Here is a 27103-nt window from a genome sequence, read left to right on the forward strand (position 1 = left end):
AAGTATGCAAAGAGATTGCACTGAGTAAATGCTAAACTTCTGGAAGAACTGTTTACAGGGTCAGGCTCTCTGCTTTTCATTCATATGTACAATTCATATTTGGGTGTGAAATGCTGACTTTGCCTAAAAACCCTAATATTCCTAAAACTGGGGGAAGTTTTGCCATCTCTTCTTTGGTTAGAAAATCATTTTGTCTTAAGCATCTTTCTTTTCGATTTAAATCTAGGTTTTTGTCTTGTATGTTTTAGATTTAGGGATGAGGGAGGGAGACATCTAAGCCCCTTGTGACAACCATCTATTATGCATTTATTAATTAATTTTCTTTAAAATGAGGGCGTTATGACACTACCTTGGACAAAATGTCTAATACCTGGATGGTTAAGTGTGTGCTGAGACTAGTATTTCATTTAATTCATTATTTTGAAGCATGTACCGCATGTACAGAACCATAACCCCTGAGGGTAGTTGTGGTGTTTTGTGTGAAGCAGGGCACGTGGTCCCAGGGTCATGTCACACTGGCTGGGAGTGGGAGCCTTTTTCAGTGGTGTGGTACAGGGGCTCTTGCCTCTCGAAGTGACAGAGATGAATGCCCTGATGAGGAAAATTATCATGGAGAAGGAAAAATAAAATGAGTGTAGCAGACTGACTTGGGATAACCTTTCGTATTGGAATGCCAGGATATTGAGAAGGAGAGGACTTCTGTTATGGAGGCTCAGAGCACATCACATTAAAAGACTGATACTAGGTTGTCTGAGTTTACTTTAAACTGTTTAGTTTTTGTAAATGCCTTTACTCCTCAGATATGGTTACACTGAACCAGTGGCATTTTGATTATATTTTCAGCAGTTCAGATTTTCATGCTTTTGTCTTTTGTGCCAAAAGACTGTTGGTTTAAACAGGTATTTTTCTGTATGTTGGCATTACTCAATGAGCAGTAAGTCATGATTTTTATAGAGTAATTTTCTTGTTGAAAAAGGGAATGAGAATTTTTTTTTTTGAGTGGGAAAAGTTTTTGCATTTTTTTCGGTTTTAGTTGAAATCAAAAACTTTGTTTAGTGTCACACTGAGATTTAAACACGCAGAACTGAAAAGGTAAAAATTACTCTATTAAGCAGATACACTTTAATTTTTCATAAACTTTTCAATATGATTATAATTACAAACGGATGAACTTGAGCATGCCATTCACTATCAAAGATTATGCTGCTGGCAAGGTAACTTCCCTGCAGCTGCAATACAATAAGGGGTTTTACTTGTCTGTTGCAAGAACTTTGGCTGATTTCAGGGACCCAGTTTTGGGACTGAATTCTGAACATTTTGGTACTGTGAAGAGTCTGGAGTCTGTAACAGCCTCTGTAAGGCAAAACCAAGGTTAATTACAGGAAGCTTTCTAACTCTCTTCTGCAGATTAAATGGAACTGTGTTTTCTGTTTTAGGTCAGTGTCCTAGATGTCCATTTGGCTCAGGGAGTTGTAATTAGGTTGCGTCCAGTGTGAATATTGCTGAACTTGACAGCATTTAAAAACTATTTGGTGGTGTGTGTGGAGTAAACGTGGAAAATTTTGCTTTTAATGGATAGACATCCTTGGTACAGGAGCAGTATTCACAATTGGAAGTTTTGTTGGCACTTGTGATGCAGGCACAGAGTGAATGAAAATAAGCATCCTGCTGACCTCTGGATGTAATTCTTTGCGTCAGGTCTTAAATGCCTGAATGGGGGAGTAGTGTTGGCTCCCCCTGTTTTGTACTCATTTGGGAATCTCCATCTCTAAGGCCCCAGTTAGGCATATGTCACATGATGCTTACCCCAGATAGGGATTCCCTTTGCCTGATGGAATATTCCAGCAAGGGAGTTGTATGGATTCAGAAGGTTGAATACTTAAAGCAAATGCCAGAATTTTTGGCTGATTTTGTTTCCTTGCTGGTAGGGTATGGTTCGCTGGTGCTCTGCTTTGGGAACACAACAGTATCATGAAGTAGACATTCCTGTGTACTTAGATCCAGTGCCCACCAATAACAGAAAATCAAAGACAGTAGCACCAGCAATTAAAGCACTTTCTGCTTGTCAGGCTGCTAGTATTTTTAGGAAGCTAAAGGAATTTGGCTTGTCATCTAATGCGTTGATCCTTTGCCAAATGTCAGGTCCCCTGACCAGCCGCCCAAGTCATTCTACCAACTGTCGCTCTCCCTTGCAGAAAGTGGAATGCACTGAAGTCGGCAACTTGATGAAGAATTAACAGCCTCTGCCAGCATGCTCTAATTAAACAGCTATGTAGACAACAGCTGTGAAAAATTCATCAATCACAGAATGTTTATTATTGGAATTAAAACATCTCATAACTAATGCATAGATTTGCATTGATTACCATCTCCTAGAAGGAATAAGTGGTGCCAGCTTACTGTGCCTGGGCATTTTGAACATATCCATCGCACTGTCACCCATCTGCCTCTGGTTTGTGAACCATCATTGAAGGGCTGATCAGCTTCTTTGCAGCAAGTCAGGATCTACATCTGTAGAACTATGATGCTGAGCACTACAAGGAACTTTAAATTCGCTTTGTCATGTGGTCCACCGGGTGCTTCTGTATATCAATCTTCTAGGCACATGGACAGGACTCCAGATTTATTCACACTTGAGCAAGTCAGAAGTAATGCAGTAAATACTAGTTTTGTTGTATTGACTTATAACCATGGGTAGCTCAGGAACCAGATCACAGTGAGTTGCCCAATTTCAGTTTCTCCTAGTATTCTGCTATCTCATCTAACAGTAGTGGCAATTGCATGTATCCACTGTTAATAGAAGGTGTCTTCCTCTTGTAGTATATGTGGCAGTCAAGCTATTAGGAAACTCAATATACAAAACATTTTCTAAGCTGTTTGAAGATGGTCATATAAAATATGCTCATGTGCACTCACATTCAATGCAATGTATTTGTGTTGGTAGTAGCAACATTTTGCCTGGTTTAGAAGCAAACTTCTCTATTTTTGTCAATATTTACAAGGACTTATGCAATATGAGTACAGGTGCAGATCTGAAGCCTTTGATCTGTGTGTTCAGGGCCAGTACAAGGCCTGAGGTCCCACTTAAGCCCTCAAAACCTGTGGTGGTCTGCCTTTGAACCATTATATCCAACGTGAATGGAACAAATCTTAGTGTCAGAACTCTAATACAACATCCTTCTCCATGACACAAAACTAAGCAGAAAAGAGCAAGCAGGACTCCAAGGTTCTGAACCTGTGATGTCTCACATGATCTTCAGTGCTCATGAAATGGTACTTCCAGAATCGCGCACACACACACACGCGCGTGCACACACACACACACACACTCAGCAAGCTGGGAGTAAATGCTTTTCCTCATCTAGAAAAAAGAAATGGTTGAAAATGTTCAGTGCCAGTGGGAGTCTGAAAAATGTGTTGGTAAGTAGGCTGAAAAAATTAGAAAGCTTGTAAATGAGAGAAATTGCAGTATTTCAGTCTGATTATAGAAGAAGCCTAGAATCCAGTCCTGGAATGTTTTTATGACATGATGAGCAGTAGCATTTGTATTTGTCTGTGTTAGGATGTCATTCTATCTTGTAGCACCACAGAAATATGGTTATCTCAGAGGAGGCTGACTGGATGCCTTTAAATCATAAAATTAAAACCAAGTAAGAGATATGGTGCAGGGATCTAAACTTTGGATTCCTGCCAGACAAGGTTACTAGCCAATACTTCATGGCTATAAGAAAATCTGGTTTGGTTTGTATGTTAAATTAACTTTTAGGCCAAACTTAAGTATTACCCACAGCATGCAGACCTGTTTGATGAGACATTGTAAACAATTCTTATGATTTTATATGATTAAGAGGAAGTAAATAGCAGGGGTTTATGAATTACCAAGACTTCTTGTGTCAAGAGATGACAACTATAACCCTGTCCAAGAAAGAACAGAAAAGAATCTCATCCTGTCTTAACTAAATGATTTAGGTGGCATCCATGGCAGCTGAAGGAATTCAAGAAGTTGAGGATCCCGTTCTCTAATGGACATGGTGAACAGAGTTCACTCAGTTAAGTGTAACATGTTTTTCTCTTTCTTTTGACAGGCACTTTCCTATGCACCGAGCACAGCCCGGACCTTCATGAATAGTCTGTTTACTAAGATGCGGAAAAAGAACCTTTCCAGTGGGTCTTTCACAGATTCCACCATCAGATACTTTTCTTCTTTCACACAGGCTTGATCCTGAAGTTACTGTTGCCTTCAGGAAAGGTAAGACTTCGGATTTCTTGCTTTGTTGTTGCATTGTTTATTTTGCTGTGGCTTTTTTTTTTTCCTCATGAGAACAAATTGGGCATGTCCTTGCATTTGCTACAAAGTACTACTGGGATTGGCAGCAGCAAGACAAGGTAAAAAATCAACACAAACAGTTAAATGTTTATTGATACAAGCTGTAAATGCTTCGTGGTATTTTGCAAAAACACATGAAGATTGTAGTCATGGCCAAGCTGAATTTCCACTGCCATGGACAGATGAGCTGGCAAAATGTGCCCTGGTAGTTAAGTATATCCAGTTCCTAACTTTGTAGCAGGACAGAATTTGTTAACCAAAGCATTCTTACTGTATGGTGGTGAGGCAGGTCTACTAAGCTGCTGTACTTGGATGTTGTGCTCAAACTAGTGTAATTAATTTCTGACATAAGGATGCCTTTCTTAAACTGCTGTGTCATGTGTTGGTGCATAGTGGAGGGTATCAGTGCCGAACCCAGTGCACATAGATCTCAAGATGCCCAAAAACTCCATGTGTTCTGGAGGACAAGAGGGAGGTCTTAGAATGTGTCAGCCTTTGCTGCACTGAAGTGTTTGACTTTACTGCCATACTCACAATATTTTTTCTGTTGCGTATGAGTAAGGAGTACTATTAATTCAGCAGTAAAGTTATTTAGCACAGACTGTAAATGTTTATATTTTTTAACAGCAACAAATGCATTAGAACTGACTCCCGTGTTTGTCTATTGTAAAATCCCATTCTTAATTTGTAGTGTAGCTTTTTCTTATGATGGCTGTTGGCATTGTAAAAGGAAAAATATTAATTTGGTGCTAATTGTGGAATAACCAGCCATGTAAAGTGCAATAAAGCTGCTAAATTTTTAACTAGGACATGGGAAAATGGTTAAAAATATTACACGTATATTGATGGATTTTGAACTAGTTAATGTACTCTTTATTTACTTTCAGATATCTGCTTTTTACTTCTCAAATCTGAAGTAGTATGTTTTTCATAAATATGGATTCACTATGTCTAAGCTCTAGGTACATTGTGATAATTGTTGACTTTTGAAATAAGTGTAGAAAATAGTATACTTCAAGTTTTATCTATTGGATTGAATACAGCTTCACAAATGTGTATGGAAAATCAATAGCAAAATTCAATTTAATTTTGAGAAAGTTACAGAATTTGTATAATATTATTTGTGGCAAGTACTGTCTTTACAGCATTGTGAATATACCTAATAGTGTTTCAAAGTGAGTATTTGTCAATATTTGAGCTAAAATAATGAAATCTGGTTTCTTTTACCCCTTTATTTTATGGAGTTCTGTGTGGCTATTCTTATTTCAGATTAAATGTATCCTAATTAACAAGATCTCTTGTTAGTTAAATTGTAATTTATGGATCACTCTTACATAGAAATGAAACATAAATTTATATTGAAATAGCACAATCTGTGAATGAAGAGCTGTCTTATACTCCTTCATGCAGGACACGCTCCTTGTACCAAACTGATTCCCATTTACCTAAATGAGGAAAGCTCAACTGATTCAGGATTAAGACAGATATATAGTAAGGAAGGAATTGGGTTGTGCAATTTCTGATTTGAGGTGTGTTAGAAAATACATTTAAGAGAAAGAGTAAGAGAACTGAGAGCAAGTCTGAATGTCTGGAATGGGAAGAGCAGTGGGAGTGGAGGGCAAAATACTTTGGAAATGACAAAACCAAAAAGTATGCAGAAGGCTGGGTGAGGGGGATGGTAGGTTTTATGGGCAGAAAGAAAACATACATATACCTAATTCAGTTTACACTGGAAAACTGAGAAATTGCCATCTCATACTGTCTTTTTGCCTTTAATTTTGAAAATGTTTTGCCCTTGGGTATTGTGAGAGAGAAATCTCTACTTTTAGTACCTTAATCAATGGTGTCTTGTTTTCTGCCACTACCTTTTTTTTCATAGTCTTTTCAGCCTTGACTGTTGGTCAAACTTTATTGAGCCTCTTAAATTGATTAAAAGATTTCCAATTTTGCAACATCATCTCTAATGCAATGAATCTAGTGACCTAGCCATCTTTCAGTGTTATTTCCATATCAAGAAGTTTGGAAGATTATCCAGCTGTTGATATGCTGAATTCTATATTGGCAATATATTAATGAAGAAGCAAATATGACACGAAGAGCACTGGACTTTTTTTTTGAGAACAAGAGGAACACCTTATATTCACAATCATATATATTGCTGGAGACACTGAAATGTCACCATAAAAGATGAATATGATTTGCTTGCACAGCAAGAGCTCAACTTCTGAGAAGATTTGCTTGGGTATGAAAATCAGAGCATCTACCATACATTTTTCAGGATTTTCTGTGCATATGGCATGCATTTTCTGAGGTTCTCCAAGTAATATGTTATTTTTTAATCAGTGTTTCTATATACACACGTGATAATTTTTGGTCTTGTATCTTGACTTCCATATACAGTACTTAGAACTTGGGCTCCTTAAAGTTTCCTCTCCACAAAGCAATTAACTTGCTTATTGATGAAATAGTGTCTCAGTGAGAAGGATTTTATTTTGTTTATTAGTCATTGCCTTCTTTATGATTTTCATGAAGATATTTGCAAATGTCGCATTAAAGCAAGAGATCCTCATCTGATCTAACAGCCAGTGAAGCCAACTGGACTCTTCAGTGACTCATTAAGAGTTCATTCCAATTGGAGTAAAATAACATGTAAAGCTATGGGTTGTGTTTTCTTAGATTTAAAAGATTAGACACAGATCTGAGACAGGCAAAGTTACTTCATATTTGCTTGGATGTTAAAAAAAACCTAAAAATATCCCTGGAGTGTGATCTGCATTCAGTTTCAGTGTTGCTGTTGGGCTGGGGAAGAGGATTAGGGGGAGAGGAGAGGAGCAGAACACCTTCATGTTCCATTTTATCCTTGTTTTTGGACTCCTACCAAAGGCTGATCTCCTCTGCTCCAGCCTTAAGTGAATGTCTGAGTCCTTAATAAAAGGGGTTAATTTCATGAATTGGGGCAGCACTCAGTGATTATAGAAATTGGTGTGTGTTGCTGAGGAAAGATCAGTGTAGTATTTAGTCATGGCATGGACTTTTAAACCAGGTGCTAAACTGGCAAAAGGCAAGATAGAAGTGTCCACAAACATCTGACATCTTGTGATTTCTACCTATGGTGCCAGTTGCTCTTTGCTTTAGTAGATAAACATAGGACTTGTTCCTCATGCTGTTACTCAGTGTTTTCGCATTAACTCAATGATTTTTTTAATCTGTTTCTCTTTTTCTTGTAACAAAACCTTGCACAATTATATGAGAACTTGTCTAACAATAGCTCAGCATGGTCAGCTGTTCCTTCAGATGGCAGACATGGCATTACCGTACACCTCAGATGTTGGTTTTGTGACTCTGACCCTGAGATTGGGTCACATGATTTTATTCACCCAAAGGAAATGAAGGTACTGATAGTGACACAGAAGTTGGTGTAGTACGTGTAGATGTACTTGCAGAACAGTGGACATGCATCTCCAGCATCCTCTTTTGTCCTCTATTGAGATAAACTTGTATCAAACGGGTTTTACACTTCTATTAGAGAACATGTACAGCAGATAACTTGTAAGGAAGAGTGAACCGTGTGTGTGTCTTTCACATTCCATAATTTAGTGCTTGAAGGGGTTCAGAGAAAATAGTTAAAGTCCTGGGGAATATTCAAGAAAATAGGAAAATACATTTAAGAGTATTGAAAGCAAATTCCTGGAATGAATTTTGTTTGTGATTTGAAATCTGCCCTTTTGCTTTAAAGTTATGACCAGGTGATCATGAAGGTGTTATACCTTCCAGTAAAGTGTTCTGAGAAATGGTTACTTGTGTTCAGTTAATACAGTGTCATTACTCCATTGTGTCTTTTTGATCACAACAGGTGGGATGGGAACAGGTTGATGCTGGGATCATGTGTTTGATGACTTTCTGGGTTTGATGACAGAAGCTTTGCCTCCTGCCCTCCCACATGAGCTTTCACAGCGTGTGTGGGTGGTACACACCTGTCAGGAGACTGTTGTTCTTCACATTCTCACCTCTGCCTTTTGGTCCTGTTTGCAATCACTTGGATTTCTTATTAATCAGTGTATTAAAGGCAAAGCTGCTCTCATTTCAATGTCCCAGGCTGTTTATGGTGTTGCTTTCTCTGTGCCCTTAATTCCTGCGGTACTCTTGATGCTGGTTTTTGCTCTTTTGTTGTCTTCCATGGAGAATAGTAGGGTCTCACCTCTACTCACTATATATTGGAATTAAAACGGTGATATGATACTTTACGCATAAAATGTGTGTATCCAGATATTTCTGTCCGCCAGCTCTGTGTCAGGTTCTGTTGCCTTTAGCTATGTTCCCCTTGAAACCAGTTTATCAGCAAAATCTATTCAATCTATCACAAATTTGTAGAAGTTTAATTCCAAAGTTTCAGTTTTATAGATTTAAAACATTAAATTATTTATTATACAAATTGGAAATACATGTAAATAATAGCACAATGTCATTACACAGTGTGTTATTACCTGCATTTGGGCTTAGAAAAACAGATATTTGGCACAGTTGGGAAGAATAATCATGAACCTATTGTTATTAAAATGCCTTAATATATTTTCAGAGGGATCTCCCATTCACACATAGGTGTGGTTGTGCTTTTCCTGAGCAGACGATGGTTGAACCTGTGTATAGCAAATGAAAGGGAAAGAAAGTACTTTCTGCCTTCAGTAGTAAGAAGTTTTATCTCCTGTTTGAAAACTCTATAGACGCATCCATCAAGCACTCTGACAGGGAAATTAAATTGGGTTACAGCACTGCAAGAAGTCCAGATTATGTTCCTACTGAGCAGTAACAAATTGTGGTGAACTTTATAAAAAGTTTCTTTCTGTTTTTCACAAAATAATGCAGTATTGAGCTAGTCAGTGGTCACAGGAGACACTGGGGAAACTTCTAGAAAAGCTTGGTATTCCTTAATAATGAAATGAATGTATAGATATTTTCCTTTCCTGCAGAACCACTTGTGTTCTCTGCTCCTTTAAAAACACACCAAACCTGCACAAGGTACAATTTGCTTTATTTACTGCAAAACAAAAACAATTAAATTACTTTCCTGACCACAAGGAAGACCGCATAGTTGCATCATGCTTGTGGTGGGTCACCATTAACTTCCACTGAACATGGTAAGAGATGCAGCTATTCTGCTGGAGGTCACAATGGAACTCTAATTCCTACCTTGTAAATTTTACCCCAGTATTCAAATAAAAAACATTTTAATTCAACTTGCCTCATATATACATTTCAACTTGACTGGCATTCAGTAACCTTTCTTTTGTCAATCTAGAAAGGGGCTCTTAGACACAGCTGGGATCCATGTGCCTTTGAACTCAGTGCAGTTCAGATCTAGACCCACAGACTGTCTTTGCTTTCCTCTCTATGGTTCCATCCTGGCTCTGAATATCCTCCAACTTCACACCCATCTCTAATGGCAATGAGAAGCTGTGGCTGCTTGAAAATGGGTCCAAAGGTTTTTTTTCCAAGCTTTGTGACCTTCAGCTGGTCATTTCATTAAAATGAGTGTCAGGTTTTTAACAAAATCTGGAACAGGGAAAGGTTTCTGGCGTCAGGTTTGTTTGCATCCTTCTGAAAACCTTTGCATTCATATGGAAAATTAACATTGTTTGTACATTTACATGTATCTAGGTATGGGTAATTAAGTAAAACCTTCAGTATGTGCAACCCAGGTGTTTTTAAAAAAAGAAATATTTTTCCTTCTGTAATTTTTCATTGTCTCTTCCAGAACAGTTACATTTAACTACGCAGCCTGGACTATTTCTAAATAATACCTATACATTCTTAGACTCCAAAGAAAAATAAAAAAGGGAGAGAAATTCCTTTCGTTTGGGTGTTCCTTGTACAGCATGAGCATTAAACGCCATTGGTCTCCAACTGTCTTGCTGATGTGAAAGTTAAGCGACCTTTTAAAAATAGATACAAATGAATGTAACTGAAAAATAAAGGCGAAAGTTTATCAGACGAGGACAGCTAATGCTGTTTAATGAAGTATGGCATTCTGATCTGTTCTAAAAGCCTTGTTCTTTCTCAGTAAGCAGCAGGAGTAAAATGTTTTTCTTACAGGCTTCTGCTTTACACATTGCACGCTTGCCTTAAGGGATTCAAAACCTAAATAAACCTTAACTCACAAAAGATGTAAGTATGAGAAATCCCATCCCTTTTCTGGAATGGCTTAGGGGCTGATTGTTTATTTAACAAGCTGGTGCCCTGATTTTGCCACTGACACACTTTGACAAGAACCCCTCACAGGCATTTAAAGTTGCAAAAAGGAAGAAAATTGGAAAGAAAGATGTGAGTCAATTTGCAAAGCCACAAAGGTCTGCTGACCTAGGTGTTTTCAATATTTAGTAACTATATTTAAAGTTTCAGAGCTAGACTGATCTCAGAGAGCAGTCAGTAATGTTCTGATGCGGTCAAACCAAACGAGATCTCCCTATGAGTTTATGCTTGCTTGCGTTAGGTACAGGAACCTACTCCGGGAAGAAGAAAATCACATCTGTGGAAAGACCCAGAAGAGAACTTAGAAAAATCCTAACAGACTTGATTGGAATTGAAATAGTGCATAGGCTTTGTGCCAGCTCGTAAACGGCAAATGTATTTTATCCTTAGATGTCAAAATCTTTGAGTGGCTGAATCTGGGAATTTTGTTCTCTTCACTGAGGCAGCTGGAGGTTGCGGTACAAGGCAGGTGCAGATGCTGACATAGCAGCCCTACAATTAGCACTTCCCAGTGGACATTAAGTGCCAAACCCAATGGAGAGAGCCAGTGCAGGAGTTGATATTTTGCCTAAGGATTTTTTTTTTAATGCTATTTTGTAACACTGGTGAAAACGCTTTTCATTGCTGCAAGATTTGCTTCCTACTAACTAGAGTTTTCTGAATACAAAATTTCATTCAATTTAAACAACTTTTTAAAACGAGGAAGCGCTGGCTATCCATCAGGGAAGGGTTTTTCCTCTGTTCAGTCCTTTTCCCTTTTCTTATATCCACTTTTTTTTTTTTTTTTGAATCCCAATGTGCAAGAAAAGGGTCTACAGAACAAACTGAGGAATGGGGAAACAGTTGGGGGAAAAAAATAAATCTCTTTTTATATGTTTTGGAAGCAGATAGGAAAGAATGAAAATAGTGTTTTCTCATTAATTTAAATCACTATTTATTTGTACAGACAGAAGGAAAGGGGGGAAAGGAAGGTAAAGAGATTTCCTTTCATGTTGTCAGTTTTGTCTTATGAGTTTCTCCAACTGTTTTCTGTTAGACTAAACTATCACATTTCCCCAAATGAGATTTCCTATGCTTGTCTTATTCCAAGTCACAGCAGGCTCTTCAACAATCATTTCTTGATTTCCTGTTTCTGACATTATGAAACTTGGATTTTACTGTAACCATTATATTAAGATTCAACCTCAAATCTTCAAAAAAGCAAAGTTTTCAGTTTCTTATCATGTACCTGGGATGTTTATGATTTTTAGAAAGCACTATTTCAATATGAAATATTGAAATGTAACCAGACAAATTATTGAGGTTTGTCAATGAGAGAGCTACTAAATCTCCTGATCAAAAGGAAATTTGAGCATATGATTCTGAAATGTGCAAACAGATTATATCAATAAGGGGGATGCATTTAAGAGGATAGACATTGTAATCAAATTCTACTTAATGGTGTCCTGATGTTTGTTTAAATGTAAGTAATTGTTTGTAATTGACCCAGACTTGCCTAAAACTATCTCAATCGCAGGATGGAAATCTGGAAGGAGTATAGGCCTATGTTATTTTGCATATTGTCTAGAGTGGGTGAATTCAGACCCCCTGAATATTTTTTTTCCTTATTCTGTTGTTTTCAGCCCTGTGAAAACTTGTCAGTGAGTACAAGTGGAAAAGAATAAAAGAAAGAGGAACCAAAGTTTGATTTTCAGTTTAAGTTTAATCTGCAATAATTCACTTTACCCTTTTTACATTAAAAAAACTACATATTCATGGAAAGATACATTTAAAATATAGTTTAAAAGGTGATATTTGTTAAAATATAGCATACAGGTATATCCTAAATTGGGGTGGACCCCAGCATCTTGCACTCTCCTCAACCAAAAATCTCGCTTCTCCTTACTTGCTCTACCCCTAGAGAGGAATGGACTTGCAGTGGTTAGAGAAATTTTATTTTGACTTTCATTTTTTAGAACAAATGGTAATATCTCCTGTTTACATTAAAGTAGTTTGAATGGAAAATAGAACTTGTTTCATTTCATAAGGTATCATTTTTCCCAGATAATATCTTCTTTTGAGAAATTTTGCCTCTGGTGTTTTTCTGATTTGCTGAGGGGATTGGGAGGGGGTCAAGCAGGAGAATAAGGCACAGACACCTGTTTTAATGAAACCTTTCCAATCGGTCCTGATATGTCTATAGTCTTTTCTAGATTTGATTTTTTTTTTTTTTAACGAGTAAGGGATTCTCCCTCATATCTACGTTTGTAATTTCATGGTGTTTGACTTATTAACTAATGCACACAGCAAATTTTTAATTTTCAATACTTGGTCGCTAAAGATGAAATGGGTCTCATGGAGTAACTGCAATATGAGCTTTAAATTCTAATTAAAAATCATCTTATCAACACTACATTTTACACTGTATAGCTATGGGTCTGATATTTTCTGAATTGGTTACGCTAGATTACTTTATAGTACTTTCTGATTGAGAGGGAGCATGACTTTTTTTTGAACAATTTCTTTTGCACAGTAGGATGACTTAAATTAGTGTGATTGACATCCTCCTAATACGCTTAAAATCTTTGGAACAATTTATCTGAAACGTGAGCGTTTTCATTCTGATTGGATCAGAGGAACAGAGAATAAGTTGGGTGTGCTGGATATACAAACATATTCACATAGCTGCTTCTCTTAAATCCTGATCCAAGGTATATCTAAGCACATGTTTAAACTTAGCATATGAACATCACTGAATCAAATTGGAAAGTTCTGACCCAGAACTTTCAGAGAAAGTTCTCTCAGAGAAACAAAAATGAACCAAGAATTTACCAAACTGAGTAAATTTTCAGGTGCATAAATGTTTGAGAGAAATATTTGTAAAACAGATGAGGAGAAAAATATTGCTGTGGCTGACATTCTGCCAGGTGAAGGATCTTGCATGTATAAAAAGCCAATTAATACAAAAGATGTTTACCTTGGAATAAAACCTAAAACTAAACCCTAAATTTTTCCCTGGACAAAACCTTAAAAAAGGGATTTCCTTGGCAATGTTACTGTTAATCTGCAGCTTGTAATATGCTGTTTACTTGTGCAGGGAGTCTCTTGTGTCGAATACCATTGCCACGTTCCTCCACAGTCACTAGTTTGATTTCCTTAATATATTTTTTGTAAAAATTGTGCTTATGGATTTCTAAGCACCTGTCTGTATCTGGACAGTAAAGTAGCACTGGCATTATAAAAGAAAAATTGGAAAATAGTAGCCAGTAAACAAAGCATCGATCCAACAAATGAGATAACCACCTTTTTAAAAAATTGTGTTGTCCTGGCTGTTGAGTGTGCGCCTATGCTGAGTCAGCATCCCCCAGGGTGGCAAACGATGTGTAGAACAAACTGCCCAGAAAAATTAAATACTTGTGTAAATGGATGTGTTCTGAACTATCCTCTAGTTGTACAGCAGTATTGATAATGTATTGTTTTTTAAATGTACTGTCACAAGGAAATAGAAACAAATTTTGAGTAGAAATGCACATGTGCATCCTATTATAATAGCTGTGTGAACACTGGCATGGTCAGACTCAAATGAAGCCACTCGGCCTTGCGTTTGTCTGAGACGTGAAAAAGTCAAACTTCTAGCCTAGTGCTTAATTGTTGAAGTTGTGAAAGTTATTTTTAGACAGTTATCAGACTTGTTCAACAGCACTCCTTTAAGAGCTTGTATCCTGATGCTTCCAGATGCAGTGTTTCAAGAGTCTACAAGAATATACAAAAACTACTATGTTACTCTCTAGGTATAATTTTACCTTAAAGATGACATTAGAGCTGCTTAAATTAAGAATAGATCATCACTTAGAAGAAACAGTTTATTTCCTAGACACTGAAAAAATATAATTCCTCAAAGTAAGTTATGCTATTGTAGATGAAACATTTTCTAGTGACAATGTGCATTCTTCTGCAGAAGTAATACTTCACTCTTGCATCTGACTTAGGTTAAACCCACTTCTGCATTGACTCTCATGATATCAGTATGACAGCACTATAGAAAGGTACAGTCTTTTCCCCTTAATTCACTTGCCTGGTCTGTTTCTCCAAAAAGACAAATGCTATCTAGCTGGAAGTAATGTGGATTGAAAGGGAAGTCACATCAGCAAAGGTTTGTGAGTTGACTGAGCATGTGCATGTCCTTTGGTACCCTCACAATATGTTGTGGGGTTGTTCAGTCAGCTGAGAACTGAGGTCTGGAGTTCAGTTGGTATTTAGCACAAATGATGTCATCGTACCTACAGGGTACACATACACAGCAGGGCTCAAGAGCTGGTGCCAGCGATGCACTGATGCGCAGTTTGTTATGCCATGTATTAAGATTATGCACTGTAACTGGTAGTGTCACTAGTGATGTATTTTGCATCACTAACTATACTGCATTTCCATTTGAAGTATTTGGCAAATATGTAAGGCTATGAGCTTCCTGAAGATCTGGAGACAGCTGTATAAATGCAGTTTTTGTGACGCTTGCCACTGAGATTCTCAGCTGGTAATTCTCCATTTTTTTCCAAAAACTAGAGAATAACTCTTCTTCATGTGTCTGGATGAGGTGTTGGGGAACACAGAGCATGGGATAAGAGGGAGACAAATAGTAAAGGGAGGCAAAAAAAGTGTGATGACAAAGGACTGTGGTGAAGCGTTATGGCTGATCTGAAAGTTTTGTTAAATTTTGTTTAAAAGATAAAAATCAAGCCAACTTTTCTGGAAGTTGCTGTCTCTATGCAGCTTTAAGCACTGACACATTAGGCAGGAGCATGCAATAAGTGCTATTCCATAATAACAAGCAGTGCTGATAGCAACCTCACTATTGTGTGGCATCCACACACCCTGAGCCATGGAACCAGAACATCCAAAGCCCATCTCTGGAGCAAGTGTTTTCACATCCTTCCAGCCACTAGCTCAGTCCCTTTGCTTCTTCCTTCAGTTGCTGTTTATAGCCTCTTTCATTTTTCATATGCTTGCAAAACAACAATAACCAGGGGGTGAGGTAGAGCTGCCAAAACTTGGTTTCTAGAAAGAATAGCACACAGGGGTGTCTGATCCAGCCCTACAATCCAAGCAATGGAAAAACTGCAGTCCATGGTTTTATACTGGAATTGTCTTAGTTCAAAAGAGTACCCAAATGCTACCTTGAATGCTACCTTGAAGCCAAATGCTACTTTAAAGGCCACAAATGGGCCATTTTAAAACTGTATCCCAGCAATAGCTACAAAGCTGCAGTGTCCCTGGACTTGAAACTGTGGGGCTGTGGGTGTTTGTAGTACCTGAGTGTCCCTGGCAATGACTAGAGAGTGTGTGTGCACCTGTTTTCTCGGTGTTGGCTATTCATTTCTTTTTGGTTTGAGTATGATAGGTAGTTGTCACTACTCAGCTTATTGGGGATCACTTTTTTTTTCTTTTGAGCTACAAATGATAAAAATCCATGTTGTGTTACATGTATGTTTTTTGCAGAGAAAGAGGTCTTCTGGGCTAGTTCCTATAAAGAACATAGATACTGTACTGCTAGGTTAGGCATGTAAATCCACCATACTGACCCTTAAAGTCCTGCTCAGTTTTCATCTAGTTCTAGAGCCACTGGTTTTCATAGCACCTGCATTTTCACAAGCAATGTCACATTATGTGCTTTTATGATCTAGGGTTTGAGGGACAGTTTTTGCTTCTTTCAACTCCGGAGCCTGACTCAGTAGGTGTAGCTGCAGCTGACCTTGTGGATACCAGGTAGCTTAACAGTTACCTCTCTATTAGGCAGCCTGGTGTTTCAGGCACGTCTGTACTATGTTGGATGTCTTCTTTCACATCACACAGAGCAGCCTAGCTGGCCAATAAAGAAAAAACAATCCAACCTTTCCACAGTTAAAAAACAAAAGGAAATCTCTTGATGTGTATAGAATTTGACATCTCATGAAACAATGCTGAATCATGTGAATACGTTGCAGTCTGTGATGGATCGGACCTGGAATGCTGACAGCTCTGAGGCATTTTTTAAAAGTTGGTAACAGTTCAAGTCTCATCAGCTTCTGAGATTTCATCTGTTTCTTTGGGAGGGTGGGATAAATGTCTCTGGACATGATGCCAAGCTTGAATCTTTAAGAAGACTTGGATGAAAATTCCTTTCTTCTTCTGACCCTATCTCTTTTCACCCATTGTGATATTATACAAATTGAATTTCAGGACTCATGAGCTAAAGTTTCTGCAATGGTTGGCAGAAGTGTCTTTCTATCTGATTACCCTTGAGGTCAGAAGCACGTAGTATATTCAGGGGTGTTTCTAATCGAACGAAGCTCAGAATGTGTGATGGTTGTAGACAGCAGCTGGCCCCAGCAGAGACTAACAGATTTGCTGAGAACCTGCAAAGATCTTGGCAGGATGTCAACAGAGATACTGCAGGGTTGCTAGATGCCAGGAAAATGAGATCTTTGGTTTGCGGCAAGGAAAATGGTATTTAGGGAGGACGGGATGTAATAAATTACAATAATAACACTGTGAACAAGTCTCATCCAAAAGTAGTAGACACTGTGAGTATAGTCAGAAAGTTGTGTACTTGTTTTTGTGGATGAAGAAACTGAAGTAGAAGCAGGTGAAAAAAGACATTATTTCTTACAGTGGCAGAGTATTATCAGAGCCAGGAAAAGTAGTAACTAGATTCTTGGTAGGAATTGTTTTTTTAAAAGAAGTGAAGGATGAATGGAACAAAAGCAATGATGGAGAGTGGGCTTAGCTGACTTAAAACAATTAGGAAAGAGAAGAACAGAGGCTGGGACGTTAAAATAGAGAAGTTTGCAGAGAACGAGATCATATAACATTTTGCAAGGGCCTTGCTGTCTTTTTGGGATAGCAAGAAATTGAGTCTACAGCATCAGGAGTTTCTAGCATACTCTGACCATGTATTTGCTAGTGACTTGCTCTGGCAGGGTCCACAGGTATTTCTCTGAAAGCTTCAGGTGCTGGGAACCTTAGCTGGCCATTTACCTGATCAAGTTTAATGGCGCATGTCTCAACAGTGCCTGACACTTGGGTGCTTTCAGAAGATTTTAGGTCAGTCTATGGGAAACTGTGATCTCCAAAGAGCCTGCCTGAAATTAGTATATTACTGAAGAAAAATTGTGGTATTTAAAGAGAGGTGTGAGGAGAGAAAACATTCTCATCTAATTGGCACATTGAACATGACACAGAGAATAGCAGCCCTAATGCGGAATGCCTGCATGGAAAATTTCTGCCCTGCATGATAGGTTTTCATCAGTGTTCCACAAACTTGGTTTAAATGATTTCAGGTATATTTCCTCTTCGTTTACCTGGTATAGCAATTCCAATTACTTATCACTCTTATTAGGACTTGATTTGATGATATCCTCCCTGATTACTCTATCAGGTTCAAGTCTATGGGTTATTGACAGTTCTGTGTTAATGGTGGCTTTGGTTTTTGGCAGGATGCCAGCAGAGGGGGAAGCAGCTGTTCCTTGAGATGGGAATAATGAAAAATGCCAGCTGATAAAATCTTTCTGACTTCTGCAGAACTGAAAAAGGCATTAGCAACTCTTAGAATTCTTCAGGTTCTTGCATCATTATGTTCCAAGAAAAATAATGTGTCTGGTTGGGATACCATTGAAGATGTAATGCAAGGGGTACTGGTGGATATGCCCGATGATGGGGGGGAATCCAAAGTTCAGACTATTAGTAAAATACATGGATGATAAGCAGTTCCATATCAATATATGGATTTATTTTGAAGTAGGGAGGCAGCATGGGCTGGTTTTAGAACTACGGAATGGGCCAAATCCCAACTTTCTTCCTTCAAACAGCAGTTTAAACTTGTCTGGTTTTGTGATAGTTATACAAGCCTACACAGAAATTTTCCTCTATTTGTCCTTTGTTCCTTTTTCCCTGAGCTCAGCTGCCCAAACTGACACTTAGTTGTGAAGTGTTGCCTTTAGCATGGGTATTAGGGAGGTGATCGAACAGAGGACTTGGGAGCAGTTACCACTCGGGAGTGGCGTAAAGTGCAGGAGTTGCAGATCCACAGAGATGTTTCAGGTAATAGTCTCTATACAGACGATCTGATATGGAAAAGAGAAAGCCCTAGAAGTCTCTGAACCCTTGGGCATGAACTTGTCTTTTTCAAGATTCTGTTAAAATAAAGAGTTAGTGGTGGCACACTGGTCAATGTGGCTTCGAAAGCTGTGGGGAGCTTTTGACAGCAGCTGCTGTGTGTCAGGAGTCTATAAATTGACTTCCTGCCATGGGAGGCCTCCAGCTGGTTCAGCTGGAGAGTTACTGGGGGGAAATCCTTGCCCTCTGTCTTACCAGCGGAGCAAATACCTCCAGGGCTGGGGAGGGGTTTTGAGCTGGTTTGTCAGCCAACAAGATCTTGATTAATAAAACTGGTATGAGTGGAGACCTTGGTGTTTTGTTGAGGAAGAGAAGCCAACTTCCTTTGAAAAGTATGTGCGTGTGTCCATCATGTTCTTTGTTTTCAATAATAACCCCCAGATGAGAGCACACTTTTCTCACCTCTCAGATAACATCATACAAGATTTTTTTTTTTCTTTCTTTTTCCTTCCCTTTCTTGTCCTCCAGGCAGCTGTGTGCTATCCCCTCTGTTCAGGGTGGATGCATGTTCTCTTTCCAGTGTTCAATTCCTTTTACAATAATCCTTATCTACCAGTTTTGGCACTGTCCTTCTCCAAGAGGATTTAATTTCCTTTGAAAATTGCACTCTCACTGAATCAATAACCTAGCAGGAATCTCTGGCAAAGGACTGGATTTTGGTACAGTAGGTGTCTCAAAATTTAGTAGCCTCCATCGTTGTCTTTCTTGGAACTCATTAGTTAGTTAAAGTTTAACTTCTAAGCTGCTGAATTCAAGCCTCTTGCATTTCTTTTCTGTCCCTGATGAACTGGCCTGTTTTCTAACAAATAATGATTTCAGAAATATATAAGGTGCTTCTCTGCCTTTCTCCTGTATTGCTAAGATTTTCTTCTACTCATTCAGCATATTAGATATCACTGCCCTTCATGCCAAAAGTTAGTACCAGGTTTGAACTCCTTTAGGTTAAAAGCTGAACCTGAACATGCTGTTTCATACCAAGAAGAATCATTCTTTTGCATATCTGTGGTTTTCAAATACAGTCATGAATTCTGAAATGAGGAGGAAAATCCCACAATGAGATATTTTCAAAGTTTATCCTGGACTGAATCCATCCTTGATTCCTTTGCTGTGCAGGATAACACTATGTTTGTAGTGAAATGGGAAATCCAAAAGAAAGCTGAATGTTCAGAATTCTGGAGATGTTTTGAGCCTTGTGGAAGTTGGTAAAGTGGAGGAAATGTTAACTTGATTTAGAAAAACAAAATGTAATGCCTGACTTCTCAAAAGTATTTTAGGTTTGGGTTGTTTCAGCATCCTAGATTCCAGAAATTGCATTCAAATAAAGTTTAGATGTCTGTTCAATAAAGCTTTGTGACCTTGGTGACTTTTGGGGTTGTGAGGGTGAGGCAGAAATAATAGTGGAGGAAGAAAAAAAAGGAAACCAGAGTCTTAGTGATTTTAAAACATGCTTATTTTATTTGGGATGTAATTTGAGCACCCCCAGCTTTACCTGCTTGTTGGAACCTTCTCTAGAGCACTGATAACTGCTTTCCCACTGTTAGAGTTCAAATCCCAGTTTCAAATACCTACAGTCATAGACTCCAGGTATGAGTCTTACAGATTTTTGCCACGTCTGTCTCGATGTTCTGCCATGTGTCGTTATGTGGGCAATGAACACTATTGCAAAGATATCAAGCTCCAGCCTGCAAAGTAATTGTGTTTGCAAATGGGTTTTTCTTCTGTCTTTTTCTGCTTAAGGCAGTGGGCTCACAATCTGCATCATTTGTGAGCACATCAGTCCATGGTGTTGTCAAAATAATACTGCTAAGGAAAAAAATCTCATGCAGCTCCAACCCCTCCTCCATTTATTTCATATCAGGGGAGGGCAGAAGATGGGGAGAGTTCAATTATAGAACTCCTGTGACATGCTTGTGGCAATTTGATCCATGAAGAGACTTCCTTTTCTGTCTGTGCATGTATATTTTGGAGGGATAATATTAAGAAAGGGCTCTGAACCCATCAGGCACACAAGTGAAGGTTCATAAGCAAGCTCTCTTAGAAGTGCCCTGTGCCTTTCTTCTGTAGAATTGCCTGATACACACATTTGAATGGTTTGTGCACATGGAAATACAGAGTGCTCTCATACAAAGTGTATGGATATAATTTAGAGAGCACTGTTGAATTTTTGGCTTATATAGGCACATTCTGTGGCCTGACAGGATTACTCCCGTTGGAGTAATAACTAGAAGTTTTGTTTACTTAGGGCTTGTTCCTATTCCCTTTGAAGCCAATGGCATAATTCCCAGTAACATTTAGTGGTGCAGGGTCAAGTCTTTAAAATTATAGAATTTGGTGTTGGAGGCCTCAGTCAGTGCTCACTGAAGTACACAGGGATTTCCCCAGTTATTTCAGTGAACAAATTACCATTATTTCATGAAAATAATTATTTTAAAAACAACCTGCATAGAGATGGTGTTAGTGTTAAACTTCAAAAGGAAAATAATCAAGCTTGCTTTATTCTGGCTGATACCATGCGTGTTTTTATAACACTAAAACGTTTAATTCAAGTAAGTTCCCAGAAGTTTGGAACAGCTGCATCCAAAAGGAATAAACTTTTTAAATTGAAAAGGACATTTTGTGTTGCTGCCACGTCTCTTGTGACTTCTGAATGCGTTTCACTTCTCCTGTTGCAAGAACAGCTATTCTCATGCTATCTCAGCCTTCATGCTTCTGGTCTCATCTGATCTGACCCCATATCATCTCCAGGGAAAGGGAAATGATGAAGAGAAATGTTGTAGCTGCTTTAGAAAAATACTGGTTCTTGCTAATCTCAAAGGCCAGTGCTACTCAGAACTATTGCAGGTATATTAAAAACACACACACAAAAACACACAAACAACCCATACCTCCTCCTCTTTCAATATGCTCTCTGACACCTGAGGAGTTCCCTCTAGTTCTGAAATTGTCTTCACCCCTATAATATGGATAATGGAAGATTGCCAAAGCTTGGTTATTTTTATACTCAGACTTTAGTACTTTAGGCTTGCTTAGCTATATCTTTAAAGGGATAAAATAAAAATACAGCAGACTGAGGAGAAGCACAGAAAGTGACTAAAGGGCATTTGTTGGCATTTTCTCTATCTTTGATTCAACAAATCTATTGACCTAGAGGGCATGCAGGAGAGCCCATCTGTTTTACCATGGTTCTAAAATGAAAACAGAAAAGGTCATGAAATTCATTGTGTGTATTAATATTCTATTTGGATACTGCTAATCTACTGGGTTGCTGTAACTGAAGAACAGAAAACAGTTTTCCCATCTTGTTTTCTTCTGTTTGGATCTGCCACAGTCCTTGGCTGAATGCTATTTGGCCTTCTTTCTTAATGTGCAAGTAATCTCATCTGTGTGAGCTTCCTTGGGTCTGTACAGCTACAACACTGTACATCTACAATCACCTGGCGTATCTGCCAGTCTTTTTGACCTATTTGTCCTTCCCCTTTCAGAGGCAGCGTTAACATTTTAGGCCTTCCAATACCTTAAATGCATATCCTTGAGTCCAAGCTTTCAGTGTACACTTTGTGTAGGGTGGCACCAGATTCCACTTCAGACAATATAACAAATACTGAGCTTTGGAAGCTAATAAATACAATAATTATTTCCTTTTCTTCCATTACTACTTTGAAGAGTCCTCAAGGCCTAGGACTGTAGGATACCCACCTTCTAGGTATCCAGCATATTGAAGAAAATACAGCAATGCAGAGCTGCTATGGTTTTAGCTGTTGTCAGAGGAAATGGGTATTCTGGCTATTTGTGTTACACTAACTCTGCACCAATTCAACAAGACACAGTTGAACTAGAATATGTCCTTTTTAAGATCATGCTCGTTGTATTCTAGCTCAGTAGCCTTTTGGTCATGGTGAACCACTTGGTGTTCAAAGAGACACCCAGGGAGTTCTAGGTAGTCCAAATGCGTAACTGTGGAAAGGTGGGAATGAGGTAGGGTGGTTGAGATCTGTATTGCTGGGTTATTCTGGCGCAGAACCACACATCCAACCCACCATCATCCCACAGTGGCGTGATGGATTTCCTAGGAAATCCGCAAACCACTCTTAGAACTTTTCATCCTTTTATCTGTGAGGTAGTGCTGTCTGTGTGTGGCTTTCAGCCATGGGGTTCACAGCGTTAGGAAGACTGTTTGCTTTTGGACTCTGCCAACTAAAAGACTTAATTTCATTTTCACGTGTGTTTTTGATCATAAATATGAAAGTGTGTTAATAGCACAAATATATCTGTAATGTGTGTTAGTTTTTAAGTCTGTAGCAGGTTCTTAAATAAGGAGAGTGAACAGAATGTAGAGATTATTGCAAAAGTGACTACCAAAAGATGCAGGGTGTGTATTTATGAAAGGAAGCTCTTTGTCCAGATGTCCACCTGCACTCCTTAGGGAATATGTTTCTGATTGCTCTCTGAAATTTATATAGCTTCAAATTAAATATATGACACAAAACCCCCAGGGCCAGGAAAATTAGTAAAGGCACTTAAACTGTACAACAGCATCACTTAACTGCTCTAGTTGAATTATGTTATAAATGGGCTATTGCTGAAGCCTCAGGGGAGCAGCTGTTTGAAAACTTCAATGTGAGAGAAAACTGCTTTTCTTGGGTTTGTTTTAAAAATTATTTTCATATTTGCACCAAAGGAGAAAGGAAACAAAAGAGACTCAAGTCACAACATTAGTCATGGAAATCTGCTCCAGTTACTCAGTGATATCTTTATCTGCCCCAATGATGAATGTTGAATTGTGGAATAATACTGAAAAGTTCTTAGTGTTCATTAAAACTGATGTTGCAGATTTCCTTTGGTTTTGTTTGCCTGCGTTTTTTTTGCCACCCTATACATGTAAAATGCGCTTAGGGAATGTAAGTACTGATTCTGTATGGCTTTACACTATCACTTTGCACATGGATGAATAGCTGGAAAGGGAAAGAAATAGCAAATCAAGCTCAACTGAAGACTTAAGGTATTGCCTATTTTTCAGGCAACAAGGCCAGCCTAATGCAATCAGACAAAAAAGGCAAAACAAATTAAACACAGGTTGTAATCTAGTATTTCAACATTAATGGGTCTCTCTGCTATTGATGTCTGCCACCAGTCAGATATATGGGCAGGAACAAATCAGAGAAATATTTTACCTCACTTTGACCTAGGACTGCCTAAAGACATTGCGTGCAGAAGACGACCTTGAGTTGTTAACTCAGGGTAACTTGCAGAAAATTATTTCTTGATTGCAAATACCAATGTTTCTTTGATAACTTCATGAAATTTTCCAAATTTTCCTTTAGAAATACTGTGCCTGTCATACAGCAAAATACAAGTGTTATCTGTAATCATTTAGAAGCTTTAAAAATACAGATAGAACATTGTAAGATTATTTCATATATGGATCCTCTCTTTATGTAATTGCAAAAGCTGGAGGAAGTTATCAAGACATATAAAGAACAGATGTAGAAGTCATGGGGAGAAAACACATTCGTTTTTGACTTTAATCTTATATTTAATGTCTATGTGGCAGTGTTCAGTTCAGAGATTGCTGGCACTGAGACTGAGTTTTAGGACAGACCAGAACTGATGTGGGAAAGAAGAGTTTCCTTTTGGTGCAAATTTTTTCACACAACAGGAGTGAAAAAACAGGAAGGATTGAAGATTGAAATACTCTCTAAGGAATAACTGAAATACAGATAAGCTCCTTCTCAGAGACTGCTGTCTTGTTCACACTACTGTGATGTCTCTCTCTAGTGAAATGAATGCTAACTCTTCCAAAGTGGCATGGCTTCAACAGCTCTTCACAGGTGCTTGAGGACACTGTGCATCTGTAGTTATGTGCTGAAGGTGCCCTGGCAGGTGGTAGGTTGGGACCTGACCCTCCATCTTTCGTCTTCAAACTAAGCTGTATACTGAACTCTGTCTTGGATAATGACTGTACCACTTCCCATTGTGTGGCTGAAAGAAAGAGTTGTGGTCCCCATTTTTTCAAACCAGTTTCCATGAGAGTGTCTCTAGTCAGCATCATAACTTGCTTATTACATGCAGCTCCTCAGGAGACAGGTGAAGAACTTCTACCAGGAGCATGAGTAGGCCCAATAATGAGCTAGGCCCCAAGCAGAGAAGTCCTGTTAGCATCTGCAGAATGTATGTTCTGGTCATGCAAAAAAGTGGAACTTTATGCATCCAAAGACCTTTAGTGACAAAATGAGTGTGAATTTCTTTAGGGAAGCTTGGATCCTACTCTTTCACTTCGGAACTTGAAATACCACCTAACACACAGAAGTCCGTCCAGAGGTCTCGACCCTTCATTTTTGAATGGGAATGGAGTAAGAATAATAAATCAACTTGCCTAGACAAGGCAGGGAGAACGTAGGAGATGGCGGTTGAGAACACCAACCAGGTTCTGCAGCTCCCAGAGGAGTCTATGGGAAGCAAAGCTTCCCAGCTTCTGAAAATGCTTTCTAAATAATGTAAAGGCAATAAAGTACTAAATAAATAATGTACTGCTGTGGTAACTGTCAAAGGCAGCAGATCCATAAAGGCTGGAGATGGGACATAGTTTTGCTTTAGTATTAAGAATCAAAGAAAAGGCTATTAACCCCAGGCCTGATTTGAGAATGGGAAAAATGTATAAGCACCTAATTAAGAGTTGTTGGTTAGAGGCATAAATGAGCAGCAGTATACTTCAAAAGACAAGGAGGAGTCAGAAGGACACTTAGGCCAGCTCTTTTCAGGAAAACACAGAGACCAGAGGACAAATGAACTAAAGGTTAAGGTGGAAATTGAAGAAATACTGAGACACTGAAGGGAGCAACAAGGAGAGAGTTCACCTAAGAATATAATTCTTCAGAAATAAACAGTAAAGGAAGAGACATATCCAAACTCCTTGAACTCTGCAGTAGACAGAATTCCAAATAATTTATTTTTGTGTCTTTCTGTTCTGTAAGGAAAACAGAGAGGTTTTTCTATAAACTAAAGCAATGCACTTGATTCCTTAGTCCCAGTGATCTCTGGGTTGCCTTGAGCCATGGGAAAAGCTGATCACTTTAAAATGTAGAGGCTACAATTTTCTGATCAAATTAACTTGTGGAGTTGAGTCTTCACCCATTTATGAGAATTTTTATTTTACTCAGTTAACACAGAGATTGAACTTAATGTCTTTTTTAAGGGAACTTAATATGAAGTCTCAATCTGTTTTTTAATTCTCTAAGTCTCTTTTAGCCATCAGCCATTGCTGTGTTTTCATAGATCTGCAAGCGATATAAATACTATGACCTGTTGTCATTCTGCAGCTAAAAATCCTTTTAGAAACAAAAGGAGGTAATGTATTGGGCTAGGATTTGAATTTGTTCTTGGTGTTGTGCAAGAAGCAGCACCTAATTTATAGAGAAGGATTACTATTTCTCTTGAAGAACTTTATTAAGAAAGGTTTTCTCTGTTGTAATTGTCCTGAGTCTTCCCGATACTTTCTGATTTAGTCAGATATTGACTGCCTATTCTAAATCAAAAATTAGTAATCTAACTTCGATTAAATTCTTCTGGCTGATTCTGCGACGCATACATGCAGTAGCAGCTTTCCTCACCACTGGCCACTCTTAATTCCCTGGGACCCCTCACAATGTGGTGCTATTTAACATAAGCAGTACAGCAAATAAAGCAAGCAATTCAAAGTTGTTTGTTATGGAGGGGAGGATGGAGAGGAGGTAACTTTATATTTTTCCTAGCCCAAGTTATGTTGAACTATATCCCTATAGGATATTAAAAACAACAGCAGCAACCAACCAAAACAAAACAAAAAAACCCACCACCACCAAAAAGTAAAAAGATATATTCCATTAAACACTCCTAAAACAAATTTTCCTTTCCAGATTTTATGTCATTCTGAAGAGAAACAAAACAAAATAAACCCTCAAACCAACAGACAAAAACCAAACCAACAACAAAAAACATCCCAAAAGCCCCTCCAAACAAAATAAACAAATCCAAAAACCCCACAAAACTACATGCCTACAAACTATGTTGCCTCATTTGATGTCTGGCAATCCTAAAGTTTATTTGGTGGATACTAAGTTTCCTACTTCTCTCCTTTATTTTAATGAAAATGTAGAAGTAGTTCTATTTATACAGCCCTAAAATTACATTCGGTCCTTTGAAGGCAACCGCGAGGCTGATGTGGCCCCCGGTGAAAATGAGTTTGACACCACTGAAGAAGTTGGTATGGATAGTAAAATCTCCACTATTTTCTCTCCTTGCTGCTACTAACTGGGAATCCAAGGTTAAGAATTCAGAAGCAACTGAAGACTCTGAATCTTGTAGTTACTTAGACTTGTATCTATTTTCTAGAAATTATATATGTGTCTTCTGTGTGTGTGTATA

The 27103-nt window shown here is 38.3% G+C and overlaps 1 protein-coding gene across 1 annotated transcript in view; it reads left to right on the top strand.

Annotated features, from left to right (window-relative positions):
• The window catches only part of IRS1 (insulin receptor substrate 1), a 314426-nt gene that overhangs the window by 181094 nt on the left and 106229 nt on the right, over nt 1-27103 (top strand). Inside the window, exon 3 of the transcript XR_010474710.1 lies at nt 4086-4249. The gene's annotated coding sequence lies outside the window, so the exon portion shown is untranslated. The remainder of the gene's footprint in view (nt 1-4085; nt 4250-27103) is intronic.

Source organism: Columba livia, chromosome 9 (assembly GCF_036013475.1).
Source record: "Columba livia isolate bColLiv1 breed racing homer chromosome 9, bColLiv1.pat.W.v2, whole genome shotgun sequence".
NCBI lineage: Eukaryota > Metazoa > Chordata > Aves > Columbiformes > Columbidae > Columba > Columba livia.